This window comes from Tenrec ecaudatus, chromosome 3, assembly GCF_050624435.1.
Source record: "Tenrec ecaudatus isolate mTenEca1 chromosome 3, mTenEca1.hap1, whole genome shotgun sequence".
Lineage (NCBI taxonomy): Eukaryota > Metazoa > Chordata > Mammalia > Afrosoricida > Tenrecidae > Tenrec > Tenrec ecaudatus.
Genome location: NC_134532.1, coordinates 19,637,562 through 19,658,047, shown reverse-complemented (window position 1 = coordinate 19,658,047; position 20,486 = coordinate 19,637,562). Strand labels below are relative to the sequence as shown.

At 43.7% G+C, this 20,486-nt stretch overlaps 1 pseudogene; it reads right to left on the bottom strand.

Annotated features, from left to right (window-relative positions):
- Positions 1-19,688: 19,688 nt before the first annotated feature.
- On the bottom strand, positions 19,689-20,286 carry LOC142443290 (MARCKS-related protein pseudogene; annotated as a pseudogene).
- Between the last annotated feature and the right edge of the window lie 200 nt (positions 20,287-20,486).

Genomic DNA, 20,486 nt, shown 5'->3' with positions numbered 1-20,486 from the left:
ACCTACTGCCCTGTCTAAAGACAACTGATAGTTTTCCCAGCCCAAGGGTGAAATTTACCCTAGTGCCTGAAGAATGATTTGCATGTGACGGAGTCTAGTCCTTATAATCAGAAAGTGATAGAGAACAAACAACCCTCTACCTTCTGAGCCCATTCTAGGGGAACTCTTTGTTCGAACTCATATGCCTGTTAGTCTGTAATGAGAGAGCACTTGACCTAAGTGGTGTGTATTAAAGATCACAGGAAAACCAATTATTTATGAGCTCCATGTTCCCTCCCTCCAGCCCCTCAACATCTCTGCCCTGCCTTGGACTCCTATATGTCCTGTGCCCCAGAGAGTGGACAGAATATCATTTGTTGAAAGCATCAGATGGACACCAGGGTATTGTCATCACCCACAGTCTCCATACATCTTTTCTTTCCACTCCAACACTTCCTTATCAATCTCCTCAGTCTTCAGGGGTTTTCTTTGGGCCCCTGCCATCGCCAACTCCAGCACTCCTACAAACAACGCGTCTCAGGTTTTGATAACTAAGGCCAATCCTAATGTAAGTAAAGAGATTCAAGTGTCAGAAGGTCACAGAGAGGAGGTTTCCAACTGGAGAATGTTGGCCCCAGAATAGAATAGAATAGTTTCAACTCTATAACTTCTAATTGATGCAAGACTGTGAGATGAGAGTCCCTTGGTTTGCCAGAGGAGATGCAAAATTCCGGCAAAAACAGTCAGGAGATCAAGTAGAAAGATAACAGCAGAGAAGGGAGTGGAAAATCAAAGCTAACGGGGGCAGAATAAAAATGACAATGTTGCAGGTTTGGAACAAAAAGACATCTGCTTGAGACCCAGCAGGCACCCTGAATTAAAATACTTTCTATCCAGGCAACTAATCCTCAAAATTTAGGGGATGACCATAGACACTATTTAAAATGTCCCTTTCCCAAAATGTGAGCATTTCCAACCAAAGTCAACCTCTCCATTTGTTCCCTGGACACAGCCCCCTGATAACTGTTCGGGTATGTGATCTTTGAGGTTATTCCCTAGACTCAGGAAAATAGCTCATCTTACTGACTATGGAATCAGTGGGACTGTCTCTAAACATGCAGTTTACCAAGCCATTCCCCATTCAGATTCCTTCCTCATTCCTCTCCATCATAACAAATATTATTTTTCCCAGATTAGGATTGGCCACACTCATTTTTCTGGCCATTTATAATATTTTTAGATATCTGTATAAATATATATATCAATGGTGTGACGATCTGAGTCCAAGCTTGTGGTCACCTGGAACTCTCTGGCCCAGAATTTGCAGATGGGAATCAGCCATTGCTTTGCAAAAATGAATCATAAATTTCACCAAAATCCAGGAATTCAAGCACAGGACATTGTCATTGATCATTTGGAGATCATTGAGTTAGTTTACTTTTCAAATGCAGACTGATATGGCATCACTTTGTCGTCATTTCTGCAAACTCCCATCTCACAGAATCTGTACTTCTTCTTGGCTCACCAGTTTTAAGTTCCATCCTGTGATGTAGCTGCACATTAGTCCAAGTCACCTTCCTGTCTGACTGTGACTGCCATGGTCATCTCAGTTCATTTCATGACAGTGGTTAGTATGGGAGTGCTTCAGTGTCACCTGATGACTGTCTGCACATAACTGTATATATCTGTCTGCACATAACTTTCCTGTCGGCTCTACTAGACATATCCCGAATGAGCTCATGAGTACTCCCTGAACTATCCAGGAATATTTTGGACTCTGAACTCAGATGTACTGGGCTTGTTTTCCAGTGCACCAAACATGGGGTTGGATTTGGTCAGTCATTTACTCAGATGCACTAAGTACCTCAATATTCTGGAATGCCAAAATGATCTAAAATATGATCAAAGGAATATACAATCAAATTTAAACTGGCTGTGTTCAGTTAATTGGTAAATAATAAAGCTTTGAAGCTAAAAATTCTAATTTTGTTTCTGTTTTTCTGACTGTGTCTAAGAGATGGCATGGAGGAGAAGATCCCCCATTCCAGATCTTATCTAGTGCCCAATTGAAAAGCTCAACAGATGAATGGAGCCTTTTCTTCCAAGATGACTTTGTCTTAAGTCTGGCCAGCTGGCCTGGTTGTAAGCTAGGAATGCATACAGGGCTGAGGACCAGGACCTTGTTCTAGCACCTGGATCTCTCCTTTGGCCTAAGCTTCCTCCCAACATGGTGCTTGCGTGTCTCCTGAAAGTCATGAGTTAAATAAAATGAAAGTTACATTAAAATTTATTGATTTTCACTTCTTTTTAAATTAAAGTTATGAAATGAAATTATTTAAATTAACATGGTCTCTAAGAGTTGACACATTATAAATACTTTGGGTAATTATATACACTCAGCCCCACAAGGGAAAGTGTTGAGTTTTACTCAGGAATAAGCACCTCTCCTTGCTTCAAGCACAGGAGCACACTATTCCAAGGGCCCCAAATGTGTCCTCTGAAACCAATCACTTCTTCTGCCCTCATTCCCAGTCAGTGGCTTAGGATGGTAGCAGGATTTAGGCCACCAGTTTTTTAGACCCACCTGCCAGCTCTGATGAGCAATTATGGCTTGAGAATACCATTATGCTCTTTCTGGTCTACCCTGGACTGAGCAAAATTTAGGGAAACCATCCTATATCCTCTCCTTCTAATATCAGTTACTGGGGACAGGGTTGCATCAGAGCTGACAGGTCCTTCAGCTTTGCCTCGTTCCCTCTGCATGATGTGCCTCCATGTGTGGCTTTTAGTGTTTGATACAAATCCACACATCTAGAGAGATCCTCAAGGGAAATGGTGAGCTAGAGAGGAAGCCCCGCACACAGACAGGAAGCCAGCTTTTAATTCCTCTCTGGTCTGCTGAACTGAGCCCTGGGCCTGAGGGTTCTCAGAAATCATTGTAGTTCAGCATCCCACTGTAGGGAGATTTATGTATAAATGTTTAATGATTCCCTTTACTGTGTCTCTGTTTTGGTGATACAGGTTATGTCCTTACCTTTGAGCCTGACTATTTGAATATGGAGAATGTTCTTGTCCTCTCTGGGGACTGCCAGTCAGCCACCCACTGAGCTTATGTAGGATGTAGTACCAACATTAGTACTAGTAATTGAGACCCACTGCAGGCCCTTCCCTGGAGCTGGCTGATGCAATCCATGTCATAACTGCTGCTGGTAAATGCAGAGACAGGACAAGAGAGACAGGAGAGTCTCAGACATTGTTTAGTCAGCCTTGGGTCTCCCCCAGACTCTACCAGCTGCCCTTTACCCTGGACATCTGGAAACACAAAGACATCCTATTTCTAGGAAACTATCACACATATCCACTCTTTGTCTAGTTCATCATCTTTTCTTCCTTTTTTATAATTGCCACCAGGTAACCTTAGGTCAGCAAACTCCACCGGGACTTGGGCACAATCATACCTGCTCAGTGAATGGGGAGACCTGGGCAGCCCATGGCTGTGCACTCTCGTTCCTCGAGTTTAAGGGTTAGGCTAGGCTGCTCTTCATCAGCAGACTAATGCGCTGTTTGGGAGATGCTTTCATTATAAAGATAGCTGAGGGGAAGGTGTGAGTGTCCTGGGGCATATAGCTGCTAATTATAGTGTTTGGAAAAATATGAAAGCTGATTGTACGAGTTTACTCCACTGATTAATCCACAACGACACCAAGAGGAACAGAGGGAACAATATTTCCCCCATAACACAGCTCCTGTCATCCATAAGATAATTGCCCAAGTGTATAAGCGATTGACACCAAAACAGGATGTTATGATCACATGTGGAAAACTGCTGTAATTTGGCGGATAAATGTGTGTGTGTGGGGGTGTGTGTGGGGGGGGTGGACGAGGATGAGGGAAAAAAAGAAAAAGAAGTTCTATCCTGGAAAGGGTCAGAAATTTCTCCTGGGCACATAATTCCCCTGAGGGAGAGACATGGATACTTTTAAGGTCCCAACCCAGACTTTGGTTCACGATGCACCCTTAGAAATGATGCAAACTCAGAAGATTAGATTAATCACCACTCCCTTTAGCAAAGCCCCATCACAAAACTAACAATCATTAAATATAATAACCCTGAATGCACCTGATAGTGCTGGAAAGGCAAGTGGGGTTTGGGGGATTTTTTATTGTTTGTTTCTGGAGAGTGCAAAGCTACGCAAAAGAAGCAACGAAAGAACTTCAACTCTGATACCCACGAATTGAACCTCTAATAACATTCCCTCCTCTGAATTTGGCTTTACCATTTGAAATCCTTGGGTCATACTCTGAAGCGCGAGGCTTTGGGTTAGCAGTCATCTGCACCTCCCATACCAGGATATCCCAGCTTTAAGTCCAATGGAATATTTCCATTCCTTTAATAACAGCAAAGTAAGTTATACTATTAAATTGAGCTGAGCTAACCCTAGACTGCTGCTGCATTGTAATTGTTATTTGGTCTTTCCCTTTTCCTGCTAAATGCCAAAATTTCCCAATCCAAGGTGGAGCTTCCATTGAAGCACTATATTCATTTTATATTTTTGAGATAGAAATGTCATAGAGTGATAAACATTAGAGTCATGTGACAACATTGCCTGGGGCATCATATGAAATGATTACCTAATCTGAGAACAGGTCTCAGACTCTGTTGTTTATGCTGATAGTGGTCTCATGCAATATTTGTCCTTTTGAGATGAACTGCTTTAATTCAGCATAGCGTCTCAGGGGTGTTGTTTATGATGAGTTGGGCTGCTAATTACAAAGTCAGCAGTTTGAACCACCAGTGGTTCATTGGGAAGGAGATGAGGCTTTCCACTTCCACTGAGATTTGCAACCTAACACACCTACAGGGCCAGTGCTACTCTGTCCCCTTGTGTCTTTGAGAGGAAATGACTCAATGGCAGTGATGATTTTTGGATGTGCTTTTGGAAGGACACTGCATTCTGGGTAAAATAAGGTATGTATAATTTTACTATACTAAATGGAGAGAACACATCACTTTATTGCATTTTTTAATAAATAGACAAAATGTTGGTAGAGACACTGTTACCATCTCAACTTTATAGGTGTGAAACTACAAATGAAATTCTTAAAATTTCAGCTGTGTATCCCTCAGAGACTCACCTCATGCTCTTTGTCCATGTTCTTTGAGCTTTTAGGGGAAAAAACTAAGATTTTGAGGTAAGCTACTTCAGTGCTATAGGGTGAAATTTGTAAGATTTTCATATGAAACTATCAGAGGACAACTCTTCTTACCTAAAAGAATAGGTGAGCACAATGTCCCAATGGGGAATAAATCCTCAATTCTTCTATCCACCCATATTCCCATCATTGCATGTTTCCATTTTCTTTTAAATAACAGTCTTATACTTACTTAAAAATGACTTCATTATTCATGCTTAGATCTTTGAATATTTTTAGTTGTATGTCTGTGTGTGGCGGGTAGGGGACATGATCTGATACACAGATTCATTTTTCTTCACGTGGAAATCTAATTCTTTTTATTATTATTAGGGGCTCATACAACTCCCACCGCAATCCATACATATACATACATCAATTGTATAAAGCACATCTGTACATTCATTGCCTTCATCCTTTTCGATGCATTTGCTCTCCACCTAAGCCCCCTGCATCAGGTCCTCGCTTTTCCCCTCCCTCCCCGCTCCCCCCTTCCTCATGAGCCCTTGATAATCTACAAATTATTATTTTGTCATATTCTTGCCCTATCCGGCATCTCCCTTCACCCCCTTTTCTGTTGTCCGTCCCCCAGGGAGGAGGTCACATGTAGATCCTTGTAATCGGTTCCCCCTTTCCAACCCACTCACCCTCTACTCTCCTAGTATCACCCCTCACACCCTTGGTCCTGAAGGTATCATCCACCCTGTGCCTCCAGCTCCTATATGCACCAGTGTACAACCTCTGCTCTATCCATACTTGCAAGGTAGAATTTGGATCATGGTAGTGGGGGGTTGGGGGAAGGAGTAAGCATTTAGGAACTGGAGGAAAGCTGTATTCTTCATCGGTGCTACGTTGCACCCTGACTGACTCATCTTCTCACCTAGACCCCTCTGTTAGGGGTTCTCCAGTGGCTGACAAACGGGCCTTAGATTTCCACTCTGCACCGCCCTCTTCATTCACTATGGTAAGGTTTGTTTTGTTTGTTTTTTATGATACCTTATACCTGATCCCTTTGACATCCCATGATCGCATAGGCTGGTGTCCTTCTTCCATGTGGGCTTTGTTTCTTCCGATCCAGATGGCACCTGTCCACCCCCAAGCCTCCAAGAGCCCAGACACCATCCCCCCTGATAGCCGGGCACCATCAGCCCTCCTCACCACACCTGCTTATGCACCCATTTGTCCTCGGCGATAGTATCATGGAGGTGTGCAGCCAATGATACGATTTTCTGTTCTGTGATGCCTGATAACTGATCCCTTAGGAACCACGTGATCACACAGGCTGGTGTGTTCTTTCATGTGGGCTCCACTGCCCCCGAACCGGATGGCCGCCTGTCCATCCCCAAGCCTTCAAGACCCCAGACGCCAAACCCCCTCCACAGCCGGGCCCCATCAGCCCTCCTCACCACACCTACTTGTTCATGTGCTTTGGCTTCAGCAGTTGTCTCGGGAGGGCGAGCATCACAGAACGCCAATCCAATAAAAGAAAACATTCATGCATTGAGGGAGTGCTTGAGTAGAGGCTCAAGGTCCCTCCGCCACCCCAATACTAAACCTATAAAAATAGACACATAGATCTATTTCACCATCCTCATATATATATTTGCATATACACATCTTTGTCTAGACCTCTATAAATGCCCTTTGCCTCCCAGCTCCCTTCTCCTCCTCCCTTGACTTTCCTCCTGCCACACTACCATGCTCCATCCCCACCAGGGCCACCGCTACACCTCTTCTTCACGTTACCTCACCCTTGATCACTCCCTAACAGGCCTGCCACTCCCCCCTCACCATCAATTTGGATCTCATGTTGTTCCCCCATCCCTGGAGCAGTCAACACCACCTCCCCGCCCCGTACCTTCCCCCAATCCCAAGTCCCTCCAGAAAGGCGGGTCCCGCCGTCCCCCCTCCAGACAGTTCATCCAACCCATCCCATCCAGACAGACTTATCTTTATGATGCACCTCCTGCGATCCCGCAGCATTGAATTTCCCTCTAAGCAACTCTCCTCGGCTGGATTCTGCGGAGTCCTCCTGGTATGTGTCACTCCATCGCCATCTTCCCGGAAGTCCCGGAAATCTAATTCTTACAGAATCATTTATTTAATGGTTACTTCACGTAAGAGGATTTAATACTCTTATATTAAATAAGTTTACCTCAGTTGTATAAGCATATAATTTTTACTTTAAAATTTACTCCATTGGTCTATATGGAGTTCCTCTGTGAAGGATTACACTCTATTCTGCTCACCAAATGACAGGTGATTCACACTCACCCAGAGGTGCCTGAGAGTAAAGTCTAGTGAATCACTTCCCAAAGATGCCTGGAAAGTAAGAGAAGGGACTGCATTTGTCTAAATGGTGAGATTCTGTTTTGCAGGAAACTGTGGAGGACAGTGGAATCCCCAATTATATTCATTGGTATATAGTATTTATTATGTACTTATTGCACATTGTTTTCCTGATTGATAGCCATACAGCTAAACTGAATAAGGAATGGTATATGTATTGAATGTTAAACATTAAATAATTTAACACTATGTGAATGTAAAAAAACTATATTATTATTTTAGGTAATTACTTGACTAAACAGCATTAATCTAAACTTTCTGCACCTCACTGCATCAGAGATGCTGTTGGGTGCTTTTGTGTCAGCTTTAATCATCATGGTTCTGTGTACATCAGAAAAAATACATACACTGCCACATCTTGGACCGTCCCCACGTGTTCCTAGAGAACAATTTTGTAGCCACTCTCTGTGTATCTAACTATTTTCATCTATTTTGCTGACACTCTGTCAAACAGGATGTCCTTCTCTAGGAACTGGATTCCCTGATCACAGGTTCAAAATATGTGAGAAGTCCCATTATTCTCAATTCTGTACAGCATTCTGAGATATTAGTCTGCAAATTCTCCCTCTTGTGACAAATTTGCTATTTTTTTTATCAAAGTTTCCTTCCATTGAATGTTTGCTTTTTTTATGACTCCAAAGAGTAACTCCAACCACAAAGGTCATTCCAGTTCCCCTGTTCCCTATGTTAGAGATCTCTCTCTGCCTGAAACACTTGTGTCTGCATAAACTGAGACCATGAGTAGCAAGCATCACTAATGAGATGTCACAAGTTCAGCCCCAGATGTCACCACATTAATTATCTCAGACATAGAAAATCAATTAGTCACTACTCACATTGCAGAGGGACCAAAGCAGTCAGACATCTGACCCTTCAACAAGTTCTGATTAACAGATAGAATGATAATAACCATGACAATCTATATGCTAAGAAGGAAAATTGATCATATGGAATGCCAATGAAGGGTCAGGGTCACTTTTAATATTTGGACTGCAAACAGAGAATGCTAGTTTCTCCTATCAAGCTTGCAGTGAGGAGAAATTTAGAGAAAAACTGTCCAGGGGATGCTGAGAGATAAGAGAGGAAGCCTTAATTCTAACACGTAATCCTCCCTGTCATTCATCTGTGCCTGTCTATGGCTTTGTGTCTGTGCTCAGTGGGTCTTGTGCGCCCCCTGCTGCCCGTGTCTCCCCTTCACATCCGCTGCAGTCCCTTTTCTGAGGTCTGGCAGATCCAGTTCCAGCAGGAAATACTTGTGATGGAGAAAACTGAGACAGTGCAGGTGAGGGACTGCTTTTGGGAGGGCTTCACCAGTCCTGGTCTCGACTGCTGAGGCTGCACTCCTGTAAATAAAGATAATTGGTCTCTGTCAATTACTTGCAGTTACAACCATTCCTATAGACCCAGGTCAGATATCTGAATCTCCCACCTTAGGGAACTGTCACCTGGCACAGGAGAACAGAGCAATAGCACACAGAGCTATAGAACACAGCTCTGCTTTGCCAAGAGACCTAGAGTTCTGCTGAAGATAACTGACAACCTTCAGTGCCAAAGAGTGAAATTTTAACCTAGTGCCTGAAGAATGATTTGCATGTGTGAGTTTTAAAAGTTTGGCATTGAATAAGGAAGACCCCAAAAAATCTATCCATTTGAATTGTGGTCCTGAAGAAGAAAGTTGAAAGTACTGGCGACTGCTCAAAGGACAAACTATCTAACTTGGAGTGAAGTGAAGGGGTATGGAAAGAAGAAGGCCTTCAAGTAACTGGACTGACAGTGTCTACAACAATGGGCTGAAGCATGGGGACAATTGTAAAGAAAGCGCAGGACCGTGCTGTGTTTTGTTCTGTTGTGTACAGTTCGCTATGGGGTTGTAACCAACTGGATGGCAGGTAACAACAACAAATGTGTGATGGTTGTTGTGATTGAGTCATTTGAATGACAGAAAGCATGCTGGCTGGGAAGTAGGTTGACCATAACACAGAGTCGTGTGTAAGCAGAATGGTCACCAATGTGTTACCATGTCTGTAAACATAATTGTTTAGGATCTGATCCCGTGATTGCAGAAAGGTAATGAGTCAAGAGGCAGTACAGTGGAGAGGTCTGACTAGAAGATCTTCCAGGCCAGTTAGTAGCAGAGAATCTGATGGCAGGGATTCTGGCACCTGAGCTACCCAATGTAGATAGCAGGTAAGGGATGAGAAATCTGCTATCCACTGCCTGTGAGCTAGGTCACATAGCAGTAGAGAGGTTGCTAGTGCAGAGACCAAATGCAGAAATGCTGTACTGACCTGGAGTTAGACCAGTGAGCAACAGAGAGAGCCCACTGGCAGAAAACTGTCCACTGCTCTGATCAAGAATTGTATCAACAGGGAATATTTCTGTTCCAAGGTTTATCTGCTTCGAAAGCTCCCCTGGTTAGCCAACTACATACAATTTGTATCTTGTTACTTTCAAATTATTATTTTTCTTTCAACAAATACCTTTTTTGGGGGCTCTTACATCTCTTATCACAATCCATATGTTCCTCTAATGTGTCAAGCACATTTACACAAAAGCCACCATCATCATTTTCAAAGGCTTCTCTTACCACTTGAGCCCCTGATTTCAAATTAATTTTTATCCCAATGTATAACCCGTTTCCAGCCTCCAATTAACTACATACCTGTGAGTGTGGTGTGAGTCTATACAGCTAGTGGATGGAGTTGTCGAACCCAGCTGAGCAGGGAGTGAAGTACAGGGAACTGTTGAGTTTAGAAAGAGTGAAGGAGTTGGAGAACAGTAGTGGTATATCTGACCTCCAGCTTACAGTAATCACCTTTATGCTGATTGAAAATCTATTCCACTGTGAATTACTCAAATAATTAAGCTACATCATAAATGCGTATCTCCCCACAGGTTATTACAAATTCCTTAAATTTTTTTCAGTTTTCATTCCTAAATAAATTAGCAATAACTTAATGGCACTACTTTATGACGATTTAAAAATACAAACCTTCAAATTTACAATCCTGTTTTTTTATTTATATTGATCACATTTCATGTGTTACCTAGACATGTGTTACCACCCTACCAAATTGAACATCCTCAGACCAAGACTTCCTGTTTTATAGCTATGACTATATAATGAAAATGTAAAGTATAATGGGAATTGTGTATGTGCGTATAAATACATATATGTTGAAAAAATATATGAAAATCCGTGAAATCAACATTTAAATGATCCCAGGCAATAAAATTTCAAAACTAGTTGATATTTCACAGCAGAAAGATTGCATCTATATTTGAAAGTGAGTGACTAACCTCATGAACCAATGTGGAGTGATGGATTGCTTTTATATGGCTTTTCTGTCCACTGCTTTGTCCTTCCCAATAAAAGAATGGGTAAGGCCATGCAAATAAGGTGTATGAAATTAGAACAAGTGGGAGACACACATACACCCACCCACCCTTAACTCTTTTACGGAAAGTAACGCACACATGCTTTCCTTTTGTACGGATAGTATCTAAGCATGGCGGCTTCCATCAAGTGTGTGAAGGGCGGGGCCGGAAGTGCGTGTATTTCGGCCCTCGGCGGCCGCCATAGTCACGCTCTGCGTTCCGGTCGTCCAGGAGCTGCGGCGGGAGTTTGAGGAGGGTCCTGTGCACCGGCGGGGCGGTGGAGCCTTTGGGAAGTAAGTGTAAGTTGTCGGGACGACGGTGAGAGAGGAGAACAAGTGTGTTTCTGTCTCTGAAACAGGGCGAGCGACGCGCCGACGCGCGGCGTCAGGACCCGGGCTCCTGAGGGCGAGGCGGAGCAGAGAAGCTCGATGGGCAGCTGGCGGGAGCCATGCTTTCTGGGGTCCGACAGGGAGAGCGCCCACCACAATCGCCGGGCTGTCCTGCCCGTCAGGGCCTGAGGGCTTTGCACCTCTCCCTGAACGACAGAATTCACTGGATGGACAACCGTTTATAATTGTATGAGAGCTTCTTAAGTTCTGAGCGCTCCAATTTGCAAAAAGTGGTGGCCTCAGTGGTTACTGTTTAGGCTGCTAACTGCAAGGTCAGCAGTTCAGAAATACAAGCCACATCTGGACAGAAAAGCAGGGTTTCTACTCTTGTCAAGAGTTACAGTCTCTGGAACCCACCCGGGGCAGGTCCAACTGCTCCTAAAGGGTCGCTGTAATCGGAATCCACTCGATGGCAGTCAGTGGGGTTTTAGGTTTGGGTTGCTGATGACAGTGATAACTCAGTGTCCATTTGCTGCGTCCCCACTTTGATTAAGCCGCCATTAAATTCTCTCTGATCATTAACCAAGGATATAGATCATCTTCCCCTCCGGAAGAATGCATGAGAAAGTAGATTGGCTGCACTCCTCTGCAGCCAGCCCTCTCCGCGGGCCTGCCTCGGTGTATGCCTGATGGAGGTCACCTTACTGAGGACAGAACAAGGGACATTGTCGAGTCTTGCTTGACTGGCTTTGTATAAAGGTCCTGGAGCAGTCTTGTAAGTTCTTCTATTGAATAAGGTACATGTCCTAGTCATGGTCCCTTTCCTGCTTCTGAAGTCCCACCTGTACCTGTGATGTATTGATCTGCCACCAGTCATGATCTGTGACATGCCTTTTGTTCTATGCCCTGTTATCCAGGGTCCAGGCTGTGAATCCTCAGGTGTTATTTTGACCTCGTGCTAGTGGTCTCCCTTATCCATCCGGTGTGTGTGTGTTTTGTTTTAAAGTTCAGTAAATGTTCTCCTTAAATTATATTTGGCATAGGGGTAACTTTTGTACCCTAACACACAATTTGGATCCTAAATAACTCAAGATACAGTTCTACTTGGGGACAGCATATTGACAGCCATACCTGCAGCTAAAGTGCGGCCCTGCAGCCCCTTGGCTTCTGTCCTGAATGGGAAAGTGTTACAAAGGTCTTTTAGTTCTGCAGATAAGTGCCCACTCTGTCCCTTAGCCTCACAGACCTCTGTGTACGTTGGCAGATCTGGTTCCCCAGATAAATACTCAGATGTATGCCACTTCACGTATTAACCTCCTGCCCAGAGGCACTCAGCTCTCTTGTTCTGTGGCCTGGCAATTGCACTGCTCTGTCTCAGTCTCTTGGTTCTGCTGCCACCATGTCTCTGTTGCTGCTTCTCCCCATCACTTGCTCTCTTGTGTCACAGCTCTCTGTCTTCTACATTGAAGAGTTTCAATGCAAGAATCTGAAATCCAAAGGCCCCTTCTCCTGGCTCTCTCTCTCATTTTTTTTTTTTTTTGATGGTATTGAGATCCCAATTTCTGTCTGAGAAATGCCTCAGTTAAACCTAACAGATGTCCAATGTGACTCATTGCCAGGTTGGGTTTTCAGGCAGCTTACTTGCATAGCCCCAAGTCTCAAGGGTAGCAATCTATTGTTTGGCAATTTTCACAATTCTCTTAAACCAAAAAAACCAAACTCACTGCCATCAAGTTAACACTGACTCATGGCGAGCCTGTATGACAGGGTACAACTGCCCCATGTGGGTTTCCAAGACTGTCACTCTTTAATGGACTAGAAAGCCATGTCACTCGTGAAAGAAGAAATCCCATCTTTCTTTCTAGGAGAAATTGGTGGTTTCCAACTGCTGACCTTGCTATTAGAAGCCCAACAGTAACCACTATGCCACCAGATCTCCTTTTCCTCAATCACATTGACAGATGACACACCCACCTAAATATTTGGAAGGAGTTAAGGGGCCATCACTAGAAAGACGTACAGGCAACTAACTGCATTGAGTTACTGCAAATAATGCTACAATAAAAATGTTCTTTGTCTTGGAGTTCAAAAGTGCACTCACTTTGGGGGAATGTATACTTCTACATATATATATGTGAATTTCAAACTAATAGGTGATATATGTGTTTAATATGGAGCTGTGGTTTTTGACAAGTGTTAAGTGTAGGACTGCTAACCCATTAGCTGCCTGTAGTGCCTCCATAGTCTCGGGAACACTGTGAACCGTTCTCCTGTGTACTATCGTTGCTTATATGTGTAACTGTACTTGATGGTGAGTTTTAAAGTGTTTCTAAAGTGATTGTACAATTTACAGCTCTAGAAAAACAGCATTCAGTTTTAAATAGTTCTTTATATAGCCCATTTCAAATTTTCCAGATTCTTTAATTAACATAATCATCATAAAGGTTCATTGATTTGTCGTTCTCCTTGAGAGTCACACATTAAGGAATTGATATTTCATGTGTTTTGAGGTAGCGGTCCAGGTTTATTGTTTCTTATTTTTGACATGTGTATTTGATTACCCAATCTCTATTTATTATAAAGTCATCTTTTACACATAAGTCTGAAAATTATGAGTTTTACTTTTATTGCTCATGGTATTAAGATGTTTTCTGTCACTCAATAAGGAGACCGTTAACAGTATTGGGGACTGTGTTAAGAAGATGGACAGGAACACTTACAGCATCTGGACCTAAACTACTCACATTGTATCCTCCCATCAGCCTGCAGATTTTCACCAACCAGCAGCTTAGAGGAAGAAGGAAGAAGTGCCTGGTTTGGGTATTATTATTTCTGGGATGTCCTCCTGAGAGGCTGAAATTCGTGAGCATCATTGGAGCTGATACAGATAAGAAAAACATAGAACATCCCAGTTGCTGGCAGTGTTATAAGGACCAAAGAAAATGACCAAGGCTCAGGTAATTCTGATGCATTTTTTCCTTTTCTGTATTACCTACTAGAAGTGTAGAAGCCTGTATAATACTGATTCAGTTCACTGGAAAGTAGAAATTTGAAGTAGTAGAAGTTAAAGATGAACTTTGACTCTGACTTCAACATTGGGATGGAGAAGATTAGGAATATGTTGATCACAGGAATAACACTAAACTACTGACATTGAACATAATACATCACTAAGGATTCTTTGGATGATATTAGCTTTCAACTGATAATTCATTATTTTATGGCCAACCCATGAGAATCATTCAAATGTAACACTATGCTAAGTTTTTAAGGAGAAATAAGATCACTTCTTTAGGAGAGTCCGTTATTCCACGGGTTTTTTTTGTCTGAGTGAGTTTCCGTAATGTTTCTTTCTGAAGGTGGTGTTGAATAATCTCCCAAACTGCAGCATTCTCATTAATGCCTCTGAAATGGGCCTTGTAGGAATACTAATTTTAAAATGGTTGATGGCTTCTAACTTCCTCTAATTAGAGATGTAGGAGAGAGAACCATCCATCAGCATCAGCCCTGATTCATGTGAGGCAGAACTTAAACGTAAATCTACCCTCCAATGGGTTTCCAGTTCTGACAGCAGTTATATTTACACAATTCTCTCCTTCGCAGATCATTAATTTTTTGCAGTGGCCATATAGAAATTACAGTCCAGAATCATAGGCACAAGTTTTATTAAGTAACAAAATGTAACTTGCTAACAGAATCAATAGGATAGACATTGGGATTCATGTTAAGGAAACATGTAGGCAGATTTGCGCTCCTTCAGAGCAGGCCTGTTCTCTGTGTCCCTCTCAGACACTGTGCCTTCTGAATATAGGCTCATTTCTTGGTTCCATCTTTATCAGTTCATCTATATCAGCTCGTTATTGAGATTGTCCTCTGGATTTTGCTGGCCTGTTCCTCGATCTTGGCTGGAAAGCTCTTTTTTGGCTCTGTCACTGTGTCCCATGTGCCCTGGTCATTATCTTCATTGGTATAGCTCTTGATCCATGAATGTTACAGTTCATTTTGCAGGACCAGCAGTAGACCTGTCCCTATGAGGTAGAGCTTCAGGATGCTCCATGATTTGCCCTGCTGTATCTCACAAAACTAAATAGCCATCAAGTAAATAAATCCCTCTTCAAGGTGTGGAAGCTGGTGAGTCCCAAATCCATAGGTCAGGTATCACTCTGGAGCAGTGGTTCTCAACCTTCCTACTGTCGCAACCTTTTAGTACAGTTTCTCACGTTGTGACCCCAAATCATAAAATTATTTTCGTTATTACTTCATAAGTATAATTTTGCTACAGTTATGAATTATAATGTAAGCAGGATGTGTTTTCATTGTTACAAATTGACCATAATTAAAGCATAGTGATTAATCACAAAATAATATGTCATTATGTTGTGATATATTTCTTTCTAATGACAAAAAATGAAATTTTGTTTTGAAGCATGTGTAGCATGAGTAATAGTCTTCACACCCGGTACTCATATGTGGGCGTATCTGCATGTGAGTGGACTTGCCTGGATAAAGATAGAGGAGCGGTATGTTGGTTCCTAAGACCATTGGAAATATGTGTGTTCCACTGGTCTTAGGAGACCCTGTGAAAGTGTCATTAGACCCCCAAAGGGGTTGAGAGCCATAGATTGAGAACCGCTGGCCTGGAAGGTTCTCTTCATTGATGTGTTTGCAAAGGCTGATGAACCAGATCACCAGGACAACAGTGCACTGCCTCACAAGGTGAAGTTGTTGAATCTGGTCCGATAATAGGTTGCAGGGGCTGAGGAACCCAAATGGGAAGGTCAGACCAACAAGCTGTTGGCTCATGGAGTGGAGGAAACTTTCAAGTAAGTTCACACAGGCGGCTTGCAGTTGTCATTCAAAGAAATGGCTCATGAATTTCTGGAAGCTGCAAATCCCTAATCCATGGGTTCCTTCTGAACTGTGTGGCTGCAGCGGCTAACAAACCCAAATCAGCAGCTCAAATGACAGGATAATACCTCACTGTCTTTCTCAATCCATGCCTGCAGGCAATTCTCTCTCTCCCTCTTAATATGATGGCTTATTGGGCCAACCTAGCACCTTCCCTGCCTAGCCAAGGTTAGGAAGGCTCCAGAGATCCACCCAACAGAACTACGAGGACCCCCTTGGGGAGCATGTAGTGAAAGATGGCAGGTTCAAGAGGACCTTGCAATTAAAGTTAAGGTAATTCGGTCCAAGGGTGGCTGAGAGAATTTGTCCTAAGTTTGTCAGGAAGAGCTTGTCCTAAGGTGGCCATTAAGAGCTTAGAAAGTTGTTCTGCACTTAGGAAGGGAGATAATGTCTGTGAACATTCTGATCTTGGTTCTGAGTTATGGCTTCTTTTTCCTGATCCCGAGTTGTACCTTGTTCATTAATAGACCACTTTGATCTATTGAGTGTTGTGTGACCACAGCAACAGATTATCAAACCCAGAAGTGAGACAGAGTGGTGTGGAAGGACTGACTTTTTTTAGTGTTGACAAAAAATGTTGGAGAGTTGAGGTATGTTTGACCTCCCCCATCTGCACTGTTCCCGGTACATGTTGCCACTGAAGGTACCGAGCCTCTTATAATGGTGATGCCGTTAGAAACCCTAATTCCATTTAATAACAAACAGGTGTTTATCTACTTTGAGTGATTATAAAGCTGAGCTATTTCTAGAACATTCAAATAATGTTACTGGACCTCGAAATTCTTATTTTATGAGTGGGTGCATTATTTTCGGACACTGGGGTCCCCAACACTCCAAAAGTTATCCTCGGAGTGACATTGCAGTTGTGGCAAATATTAAAAGACAGAGAGCAGACAGCCGGACACAGGGGCTCTCTTCCCATGTCAGACCTGAGGGAGTGAATATATTTTCCAATGGGTATATATAATGGAGCTTACAGATCTTTCCATAAGGCATTCATGTCATGCAGTTAGCATGTACATAGTTAATGGGTCATATCTCAAGTGGGTAAAATTATAAACAATCAAGATGCTGAGTTACCATCTTAACCTAGTGTTAGTTGACTTCAAACCGGCCCTGTGCCCTCCCAGGTGTTTGCTATATTTATGTTGGGCTGGCTCTAGAACCTCATTGCTCGGACCTCCAGATAACTTTCTTGCATAGTGAAGTAGCCAGGCACAGAAGTGATTCATCTACTATGGGAGCTTCTTTAAATCTGCTCCTTAATGTAGAGCTAGCTATTGTAAGGGGCACATTATTTGACCTGGAGAATGTGTATTTGAAAACATTTCTCAGAACACTGGAGATCTTTCTAAAAATAGGCCTAGTTTTCTGGGCCGATGGTCGTGAATGTAGAAACAAGGAGAAATATTGTCTGCCATGTCCTCAGTTAATGACACATTATGGAATGAAGTACCGCAACAGTTTTATTACTGTTTTCCTTTCTTTATTGTAAGATATATTTTTAAAATCTTCAAGTGTAAAATACTCCATTAAATAAACTCCCCTTACTATAGGAACCACTGACATTCAACGATGTGGCTGTAAAGTTCACCCGGGAGGAATGGCAGCTCCTGAACCCTGCTCAGAAAACCCTGTATCAGGATGTGATGTTGGAGAACTATCACAACCTGGTTTCCATTGGTGAGGAGAACTCTCAAGTCATTGACCTCGTCACTGGCTTTTCCTGTCTTATATGTTAAAACTTTGTGGTGTTTGTGGTATTCTCAAAGAGGTAGATTCTCATTGCATTGTCTCATCCTAGGTTAGTGGGTTAGGTCTTCTGCCCTTGAGAGAACACTATTTACTTTGTTCCTTTGAGCATTATTTTCCTAAAAATACAAAATTCTGCAGACTTTACAAACTTTACGTTAATGTTGGTGTCTTAAGATTCAGTAATTTCTCATAAACAGGTTATCGAGTTGTCAACCCAGAACCTTTCGATTGAAACAAGAGAACTGTGTTTGGTATTTGACTCAAGGTATAATGGAATTTCCTCAGAGGCATGGTCAAAATACCTTAAGGGGAATTGGCTGGGGTAGTTGATTCAACACGGAGAAGACCTCATATCTATGATAGGGGTCCAAAAATGCATAAAAGTGTGTGCTACTTTGAATGTGAGAGTTCACTTGTCCTAGATGTTGAGAGAAGTACACCTGTAGCTCTTATGAGATTAGATTTCCATTTTCTTGTTTTCCACTATTGTATGTTTGCTTCCATAATTTTCTTTAACATTCTGAAATTTTCCCTTCTTTTATGTTTCCACTTTACTATGAAAATCTGTCTTGCACGCCTCTCTCCAAACAGAGAACTCTGAATTTATAACTCCTCTGAATACAGCACATTCCTCCCCTACTGAGTCAGAATGGATTGCCATTTGCAGTATGCAGCACCGTCTTGCATCTTGAGCTCCCACCATAAACGGTCTCCTTTGGGCTTCCTTAGCTTCCCCCCTTGGAGTTTCTCTAAAGGTTTTGGTGTCCATTTTCTCATTCGTTGTCCTGTTCCTTTAAAGTTTTCTTCATGCAGGTGACATCTGTTCTTTCTGTTTTCTTAGAGAGATGGTCAAATTGCCTGCTCTGTTGGAATTCTTTAACAGACATGTTTCTCCATATTTTATTCCTCTTGTTAAAACACATTTATGACTTCTGTTATTTTTAGGTATCTAAAATCATCTTCCTAACAAGAAAATTGTTATCAGCTTAGAACATACTTTAGCACTGTACCTTCAGTATTTTTGTACCTGTTAAGATTTTTATTTTATTTTTTTTTTAAGGGACAACATTTATTCCTTCTACAAAGGTGACAGTGAGATCAGGTGGAAGAGAGTGGTTTTAGCAATTAGAATAGAAAAACAAAAGAAGATACAAATCGGGGGTTGGCCATTAAAAGTTATTTACAACGAGAGGGAGGGGGCAGGGAACAACGAGGAAAGGAGTTGTTTTCACCTTACAGCTCTCTCCCACCCCAAAGCCTCATACTTGCTCACCAAGTCAAAAAAGAGACACAAGTGGATTCACAGCTGAGAGGTTTGAACTTGAGTAAGATGTTTATAAAAACCTAGACGGGACAGTGTCCTCCCCAGCCCTGGGGCCACTAGGCACAGCACAAGAGACTAAAAACTCAACTGGGGGAAAGCTGGTTTTGGAGTGTAGGCACCCCACTTCTGGCTCGGACTCGGGGAGCAGGATAAACAAAACCTATTGGATAAGATTTAGGGAAGAAAACCAGCAATTGCTTGTGCAGGGGTAGGAACAGGGAAGGAGGGAGGGCATTTCACATCACTAACCTAACTTGGGGGACTGTAAGGGACCATCTTCAACTGGCCCCATGAGGAAGGCCTGATGGATGATGGGAGAATCCACAGGAGGGAGAGGGGACGTGGCTGGGAGGGGGCGACAGCCCCTTCCTTTGTGGGCACAGGAAAGCAGCCGGGGCACCAGGTCCAGGCAGTGACCTCGCAAGGACAGCACAGTTCTTGGAGCTTCGAGATGACCCACCTGCCCCACCCAGCTACTCATTCTGCTCGCTGGCCGCTGTCGGGCCACTCTCTGGCTCTGAGGGAGTGGACGGCTCAGCAGCCTGGGGCCCTGGCTCTTCTTCCGTGTCTCCTCCCTGAGAGGCGGCACCAGCCTCTGCCCCCTTGGCCTGGGGCTCCTGGCTCTCAGGGGTGGCAGCCTTCCCTTCCAGGGCAGTGCCTTCGTCACTGCAGGCACCTGTCTCCCCCTGCTCTTGCTCTTCCTCTGTGGGGGAGGAGGCTGGGGAGCCCCCCCCCCACCCTCCTTGCGATTTCTCTTGAAGGACAGGCCGCTCAATTTGAAAGGCTTCTTGAAAGAGAATTTCTTCTTCTTCTTGGGGGTCTCCTTGTGGGGGGCCTCCCCCTTGGCTTCAGTGCCCTGGGTGGGGGGTGCTGGCTCGATGGCATCGCCCGTCGCCCCAGCAGCCTCCTCTGTTCCGTTCGCGGGGGCCGAGTCCCCTTCACCCTTGGGGGACAAGTCTCCATTGCTTTTCACGTGGCCCTTCTCCTGTCCATTGGCCTTGGCGGGGGAAGCGCCCGTGGCCTCCTCGGCGTTCACGTCGCCCGGGGAGCCTTAGAGCTCTGGCTGCCCATGCTGGGTGGGGGTCTTGGGGGGCGCCCAGAGCCGGCCCGGGCTCGCGCCTCAGGGATAGTTCAGCGGGGTAGGCCTGGCTGGCGGAGGGGTGGGGCTTGCCCCGGAGGGGGAGGGGTGTCTGGGAGGAAACCGAGCTGCACCCCCGCTCCGCGCGTGACCCGCTAGCCGCACCCACCGCCTCTCCGCTGGGCGCCGGAAT